Here is a 9,365-nt window from a genome sequence, read left to right on the forward strand (position 1 = left end):
AGAGCGCTTCCACCACGATTTAAAAGTAATGGAAGAAAGATATCAGGGTAGATGGGACCGTCACATGATGGCAGATTACTGCTGGTCTTTAAAAAGAAATTGTCCACAAAAAAATTATAAAAGAAGAGCTTATAAAAGACGTTTCTCTGAAACGTAACATAAGTTTTATAATTTTTTCTCTTTTTCAACTTCTATGTACATTAATTAAACACTAAAACAAAACAATTAGTAATAATTTTCAATCAAAATTTGATATTTAAGAATATACTTGCTATTTCTTTCTCATTTTTACAGATTTTTTTTAGTAAAATATGAAAATGGAGATTTAAAACAGAGATAATCTTCCAAAACCATCCATAGTTTCGTGAAATGTTGGCACTGAAAGTATTCGAAACCACTCTTAGGGCAACAGAACCATTGTTGACCAGTGTAATAAATGATATGACCTTGTATTATCCCTCCCTCTTTGTTAAATAAATAAATTAAATTAAAGTTAGTATCGCAATTTGAATGGAGAAATAACTTATGTCATAATGCTTTTTTCTGTTTTTTTCCTCAGATTTTGTTTTCTCGATATACCGTCCAGTGAGTACTTTGTATAAATGCCAGACTTGTATTTATCAGACCACGTATTGCTTTTCAATTATGAGGCTTAGACGTTTTAAACAGGTTTTTGTAATTATCTCAGAACTTGAAAAACAAGACTTAAGTTGTTTCTGCAATTATGCATTCAATTATATTCAACTTAGACATTAGGGTGCGATCATGGAAATAAGTTAGATATTTTGTATTTTTTTTTCTATTATTGGTATCTATAATTATTCAAACGAAGTTTTCAACTAACTTAAGGCCTGTGGAAATATTTTCATGTTAGGAGTTTACTGTTGCTCTGTTCCCCATTAATTTTGAGACACCCTATATAACAAACGGATTAAAAACGTGACCTGGCACTAACCAATAGTTATAATTATATTATACAAATGTTTTGGGACTCGATGGTACGTTATTTAAAGATTCCCAGAAATATGCACTTAGAAACATCATAGGGCGTTGTTCGAAATTATTGAATTCTAAATGAATTTTAAAAGCTATAATACTATATTCAACTTAATAATTATTATATTATAATCACTGACCATCATAAGCTGCAATCTTTCTGTCTATTATTGGTATCCATAATTATTCAATTGTTACAGCTCTGTAATATCTCCTTAGCAGTTCGAAATAAAAATTTCAAATTTGGGCATAATTATTATTAAAGGTACCTAGGTAGTACCTATATGAAACAATATACATGTCGGAGATGTCTTTCTCACGGGCTCAGTCCTTCAGACTCTGGAAATTCCAGAATTATTTACTCAGGGAATACCCTTTTATAAATTGTACCTAGACCATAAAACTTCGAAATAGTTATTAAAAAATTAAGCCGGGTATGTTTTTCCCGAGTTTTATGATGGCAAGCTTAGGTTTAGAGGTACCTACGGGTCACTCAAGGTAGCAGCGGTCAAAGGATCGATAGCGTTTACCTTAATTGCTTTATAAGGGAATACCTAGGAGATAACGAATTTGATTGGTTCATTTAAGAATATTTTGACCTGACGAGTGAAGAGAAGTACTGAGAGATGTACTGAAGGCAGTTCTACTTGAACATTGAAGACGTGAGTACACTGTTATTCTTTTGACCGTGGATTCGTTATCGGGCCTCTGGTTGTTGTCATAAAACACCTCGAGTACTTTATTTGTAACGTTTTATTTTAAATAGTTTCATTTACGGAATTACTTATTATTTCGTGAAGATGAGTGATACGAGTAGTGATATTAACGCCCAAGTTAGCCCTACGACTTCGACATACATATATATCTGTGAAGCGTTTACTTCTAGGACTGCAACAGAATGTGGAACTGTTCACCCCGAAAGACTTAGAGAGACTGAATTGCGTAAGCATATAGCCTCAACATGTACTTCGCTAAATTTAGATAAAAATGAAGTAAGCGATTTAGAGAACTTCGTGGGACACCGAGATAATATACATAAAACGATATATCGTCAACCAGTTTTACACAGAGATATCTTAAACATGACAAAACAACCTCAAGTTGTTCAAGGAGATAGCGATGAAAGCGATGACGAGTTAAATACCTGATACAAATCCAGATACATAATTAATATCACGTGAAGACTCATTTCAAAAAGTGGAAACGCCAACAAGACGAAAAAGATCAAGTAAGTCTTTGATAACAAAAAAATTAACCAAACGGTATTCTTCTCGTATCCTTTATTTATTACCATGTCCGATAAAAATAAATTTTCATTGAAAAAGGTAAATTATTACGAACATGGTTTCGAGGTTTATTTATTGTTTCAAGTTATAAATTATTTATTGGTGCTGGTATTAAAATTGCATCTACATCTACTGAAAAAATAGAATAAAATGAAACAATAAACAAATCAGTAAACATACGTAAGAGTGTTCTATAACAAATAGGCAACCAGTGCATTTTTATAAACACAACCTAGTGAGTGTGTCTAAATATGAATTAATGCACAAATAATAGACCGCCAATGCAAATGCAGATTTGCTATAAAATGGAGTTTGAAACTCACATTACTTGCAGTATATAAATTTGTAATTTGCCGGTTTTGAATAAGCGGGTCGTATTTTAATAATTTCTTTCAAGAGAGTAATTTTTAACTTTAATTTCAAAAATGTTAATTAACTCGAAAACCATAAGCGTTAGGTGTAGAACATGCTTATGGAAAAGTAAAGAGAAACGGATGGACGACTCAAACACGAAAAAAATGTACAGTGTGTTCCACTTAAAAAAAATCAAGTTTTGCTTGTCCGAAGTTCATCTGCCGAACACTCTGTATGAAATATCTAACTTCTGGTCATACCCGTAAGCCTATACTTGGTTTATGCATGTATGAAATTTTTGTTCTTAATCTTGTCAATCCGCGGAAATATAAAATTAATAATCAGATCAGGTACATGTAAATCAGAAATTTAAAAAAAAAAACGAAAATAATCTAGCAACGGCGCATCTCACTTCGAAAAACAAAATATCTCCGGATAGCTCAGAGTAGACGAATGAGAATATGTAAAAAAATATGGGGTGTTCCGGCGAATTGCAAGGAAACATCGGGTGACTGCTAGTAAGTTTTCACCATCTTTATTTAAAAATTTATTGGAGAGCTACAACTTGGTGTCTTAACGTTACAATGGGGAAGGGAGCATGAAACCAGCGTATTAGTGGTTTGTCTGCCTTAATTTTAACAGAAGATAGAATACATTAAAATAAACAAAAAAACCTTATATGACATGGGTCCTAAACTCAACCATTTCCGAGAAAAAAAAAAATCAAAATCTTCGATTTGATGTACAAAAGTTTGATTAATTAAGGAATATTGACATAATTGCGTGCATAAAATACCCTTTAAAATTCACCTATCTTTCCAATCAGGCTGGAAACTATGTAATTTTACCCCTTAGTAACATCTCGTTGCAAAATAGGTCGCGTTGGACCTAAACGAAGAGCTTCCTATACTCCGATCTGCATTCTGGCACGCGCAGAACCAAAAGTCGGATTTCACCTAACTTTGTTTATACTGAAGAATTTATCAAAATTATAGATAATGAGGCTATTAGAAGAAAATTCTATTTTATTGCTAGGAAATCAACCACCACTGGATTGGCTTAAGCCATTATATGGCGGAACTGTAATAGAAAATAACTCATCACAAATACCTTACAGCAGTATGATTGGTAATGAGGAACAAAATAAAGTACAGGAGAAGAATGCATGTAGTAGTATAGAAACTGAAATACAAGCTGATGAGCTTCAATAATTAGAAAAGGGTACTGAAGTAATAAAGGATATTTCTGAAAGGTTCACTCAGTTTTTGAAAAGGTCACCGGGAGAAGTTTTTAAAGTTGTAGAAGTTCTGCAAGACAATCTAAGAAAATTCAGAACAGTTAGTTGGTTTATGGCAGCATGTCATTCTCTTTCAATTGGTAAGAGCCATTGCTGTTGATTCGTCAATTGGTACGTTTATATTAAAATATTCGATCAAAGCACTTAAGATGTCTCATGTATTTTTTAGATAGGTTAACAAAAATTAAAATATAATTTGGTCAGTACAGAAAAGGGTACACTACTTTTATCAATATCAAATTTTCATCATTTCATATTAAATTAGATTAAAAGTTTCATGTTCTGTTTTTTAATCTGTGAGCCAAATATTTGGATTTGACAATATAAACGTAACTTTAAAATTTATTTTAGGAATTGATCGTAAAAACAGAAGATGTAGAATTCCTGTTCAGCCTTCATCTATTAGTAGACGAACAACATCACTTTCAGGCAAGAACAGTTCCGTGGGTGGACGTCCAAGAAAAAATACAAGAGTTGTAAAAAATTTAAGAAAAATTAAGATTCCATTTCCTTCTAGGAAAAATAATATAATTTAAATGTATAAATAAATTATTTTGGCATTGTCATGACTTTTACTAAAAAATAAATAAATAATAATTATTATATTTTTATATACAGAGTGGACCAGCTTTTTCGTGACAAACTTTAAGGGTATGTTCTGCGTCCAAAAATAACCGTAGTTTGCTATACAAACAATAGTCCAAAATTGCTTCGTTACAAAAATACAGGGTGTTGAAGTTTATTCTGAAAAATAGAAAAATACATTTTTTTTTAAACCGCTTAAGATAATTAAATGAAATTTGACAGGTGTCAATAGCAATGGAAGACTTAAATTTTGCAATGCAAAAGTTTCTTTTACTGTCACCAGTGGCGCGAGTAGCGGATCGTTAGTGACTATTTTCCAATAAAAAAATGGTACGTCCCTGGTTTTTCTAAAAATTAATGTTATTTTTGAATTCCTCGTTCAATTTGGTAGAAAAAAACTCTCTTGACTTTTTTTTGTACGATGCACCGTTTAATAAATAATAAATTACTTTAAAACTTTTCAAAGTGTTTTCCTTCAAATGGATTATTATTTGTTAGCTGCATACCAGATACACTTGCTGCAACCACCAGATAAACAAATTTACAACGACTAGTTGGCGTCGGTTTTCATGTCAACGTTTGACAAATCTTAAATAGTAGTAGTGCAGTAGTGTCAAAATGCCGTTTAGATTTTCAAACCAAGAAATAGCGGATATCCATTTTGTGTATGGATTTGCTAATGGAAACTCAAGGGCGGCTGCCAGAGAATACAGAAGGAGATATCCGCAGAGACCACATCCTAGTCGTAATGTGTTCACAAGAATTCACCAGCAATTAATGGAGAATGGTTTAGGAAATTTACATGGAGATCGAAATAATGCCAATCCAAACCAACAGCAAAGAAGAATTTCTCGACTGATATTAAATGAGTTTGACAGAGATCCAACAACAAGTTCCCGTATAGTTTCTCGTATTATCCGCACATCTAAATCCAATGTACTTCGTACTCTCAGAAGGGATCACAGGCGTCCATTTCACCTACAACCTGTTCAAGGCTTACATCCAGGAGATGAAGAGAAAAGACTGACTTTTTGTCGGTGGGTCCTTCGCTCAGTTCAAGAAAACAGGGATTTTTTGAACAACATACTGTGGACTGACGAATCCTGCTTTACCCGTCGCGGTATAGTTAATTTCCATAATCAACATGTGTGGTCACATGAAAATCCTCACGCCATTAGACCACGAAATTTTCAAGTTGAATTCAGCGTAAATGTTTGGATAGGGATTTACAACAACAATCTGTTTGGACCCTATTTTTTACCTCGACGCTTAAACGCAGAAAACTTCTTACAGTTTTTAGAAACGGAACATCACAATATGTGGGATGAAATACCGATAATTTTAAGACAGACTTCATTTTTTCAGCTCGACGGTTGTCCCGCTCATTTTGGCAGAAATGTTAGAAATTGGCTAAATAATAACTTTCCGGACAGATGGATTGGCAGAGGGGGTCCAGTTCCATGGCCACCACGGTCTCCGGATATTACCGTGTTAGACTTCTTTGTGTGGGGTTTTTTAAAAGAGAAAGTTTATGCAACCCCCGTGAACACACAAGATGAACTTATTACTCGTATAAGAAATGGTTGTAATGCAATAATACCGCATCTAATTAATTTAAATAGATGTATTGTACGTAGGTGCGAGTTGTGCATTGAAAATAATGGTTCCCATTTTGAACAATTTTTATGACTGTTTTTGTTGATAATTTTAATTAGTTTAGTTTTTGGTATTCATTGTGAAAATAAAGTTGTTAATACACGGTGAAAATCTAAACGGCATTTTGATACTACTGCACAGAAGACAAGTCTATTTAAGATTTGTCAAACATGAAAACCGACGCCAACTAGTCGTTGTAAATTTGTTTATCTGGTGGTTGCAGCAAGTGTATCTGGTATGCAGCTAACAAATAATAATCCATTTGAAGGAAAACACTTTAAAGTAATTTATTATTTATTAAACGGCGCATCGTACAAAAAAAAGTAAAGAGTTTTTTTCTACCAAATTGAACGAGGAATTCAAAAATAACATTAATTTTTAGAAAAACCAGGGACGTACCATATTTTTATTGGAAAATAATCACTAACGATCCGCTACTCGCGCCACTGGTGACAGTAAATGAAACTTTTGCATTGCAAAATTTAAGTCTTCCATTGCTATTGACACCTGTCAAATTTCATTTAATTATCTTAAGCGGTTTAAAAAAAATATATTTTTCTATTTTTCAGAATAAACTTCAACACCCTGTATTTTCATAACGAAGCAATTTTGGACTATTGTTTTTATAGCAAACTACGGTTATTTTTGGACGTAGAACATACCCTTCAAGTTTGTCACGAAAAAGCTGGTCCACCCTGTATAGACATCTACTACAATATACAATACATGGACTTAATAATTCATTATTTATTCTGTATTAACAATATCATCAACAGATGGCATAGGATCAATCGTCAATGAGAATAATTGCAGGTGGATGGAAATACCAACGAAATAACGAATATATCTATTCGTTGAAATACCCTCTCGAAATCAGGGTCAGTAATCGTAATAAGTAACAAGTACAAAGTAACGATTACTTATTGAGAAAGTACCTAGTCATCGCGATTACGTAAAAGTAATCGGATCTGACATCACTACACCGTATCAACCTGAACTGAACACAACAGAAAAAATTAAGAATGAAGTAGCAGTGTGCAATACGACATTTAAAATGGACGATGTTTGGAAATTAGAGGAAGAAAAACTGGCAAATGCCACAAATGATGTGTGGAATAATGTCTGTCAACAGGTAGAAAAGTGGAATAATATATTAGCCGCGAAGTCGATGAATTTATAATACGTGTAGATGATAACGATAGTGATGAAAGCTATTCCTTCAATACCTGAGATGATAATGATGACTGGGTTGTCAACCTTTATAATTTTTTTGTATGTATTTAATGTTTTGGCACACAGAACGCGGCGTGTCGCGGCGGGCAGCGATCTTTATACTACACAGAAATGCATTTTAGCAGTCACACTGAAGGCGGTTTATCGCGGCGGGCTAACTTAGATCGTGACGACAAGCGATACACTTGTAGTGATTTACATTTTAACACATCATGTCGGAAAATACTGAAAAACTCATAGAAATCGTGAAAAGTTATGTGTTCCTGTACGACACTACATACGAAAACTTAACAGAAACTGAAGAAACTCAGTTATCCGAAGCAGACAATTTACCGATGACTGACGATACCAACAAACCAATACATCTGGCGAGCAATTTCTAACATCCTTACAAATACCACCTCCGCCAAAAAAAAATGAAATCCCGCAGAAAGAATGTTTATGTCGAATTATTTATAAAGCCCAGGATCAGATTCAATAGTATTGACAATATCGGTAGTTTTTCGAGCAATGCAGGTGTTATACTGATGAGTGTAACCTGCCTACTGATTTTTTATCAAACGTACTTCAAGACATCCCGGAAAGTTTGAAATTACTTCTCGATATAATAATAAAAACGCACAAACATACTCCAAAAGATAAGTCTCGAGATAAGTGGGAGAGTAGAATCATTACGGCAGCCCATATTTTAATGACTTCTGTTCGACCACGTTCATTTTCTTCCCCGATTTTATTAGGGCTTTCGAGTATGATACACACGAAGTTTGCTGCTAAAGGACTTGCCGATTGTTTTAAATAATATAGGTCTGTGCACTTTCTATTCTGAAAACGTTAGATTTAAAAATGCACTTGTTAATGATCCGGAAAGTTTCGATTTCGACGTACTTGCAGCTGGTGTATGATGATAATGCCGATCACAATAGAGCAATGATTGACGGTAAAAACACTTTTCGTTGCATGGGCGATATAATGTGTATGACCTCATCGTCCTCCGTATCATTTCAAAGTACGATTCCTTGCTTAAAAGGAACTTTACACCAAAGGCTGACACTTGTGGCTGATCTGGTTTTCTTCCGTTAACTAAATTTAAAAATAATAAGCCCTTCAAATTAGATAAAGTAATAGTGCATAATTGGAAGGAAACGGATTCGTACTGATTTCACGATTAAAATGAAACCGATGGATTTGTTATATTTTTAAGGCAAGAATAGTGCACCAAAGAAGACGACTAATTGGCATGGTTTTATGAACAAATGTCATAATTTAAATACTGATTATTCTACGATAATTAATTGCTTTACCTCTCATTATTAAAGCACCGCCAAGCGATCACAACACCATTTTAACTGCTTTGATTGATGGCACAGGGCAGATAAGAATAAATCAAAGACACTATACAAGAAATGTTAAATTTACAACAAATTGTGGACATTGTTCAGTATGACAAATTTTGTAAACAGGGTTTTCACATAAGGCGTTCAAATCGTTTCTGGTGTAGAATATGGTCTGACATGACAATAGAGCAAGTTTTGATGCGAACAATAAAATGTAGTGGAGGCTTGACTGAAGACGTCAGACAATGGGTGTTATCGAGAGTCGCTGTCCTAGAAGTAGGCAATGCAATGGAATTATTTTGTAATACGACGTTTGCAACGTCCGAACTTGTCATAACCGTGTTTCTCGCATATCGAGAGACGCAGATGATTTACCGAAAGTGCAGCAATTTTTCTATATACAATCCGTTTCCCGAAACCAACAAAATAATAGGAATATTAGTAAATTGCCACAAAGCCTATGAAATCGGTAAAGTTCTGATGGACGATGCGTCGAATACAAAATTTACCGATGTCAAGTTTAAGAGAAGTAGCAAAGTCGTACATTTGGCGGCTGCAAATTCCACATCAAAAAAACGCCGCTAATGAGGAAAAATATACAAATCACGTTTGCTAATTTTTCAA

Source organism: Anoplophora glabripennis, unplaced genomic scaffold (assembly GCF_000390285.2).
Source record: "Anoplophora glabripennis isolate ALB-LARVAE unplaced genomic scaffold, Agla_2.0 scaffold677, whole genome shotgun sequence".
Taxonomy (NCBI): Eukaryota; Metazoa; Arthropoda; class Insecta; order Coleoptera; family Cerambycidae; genus Anoplophora; species Anoplophora glabripennis.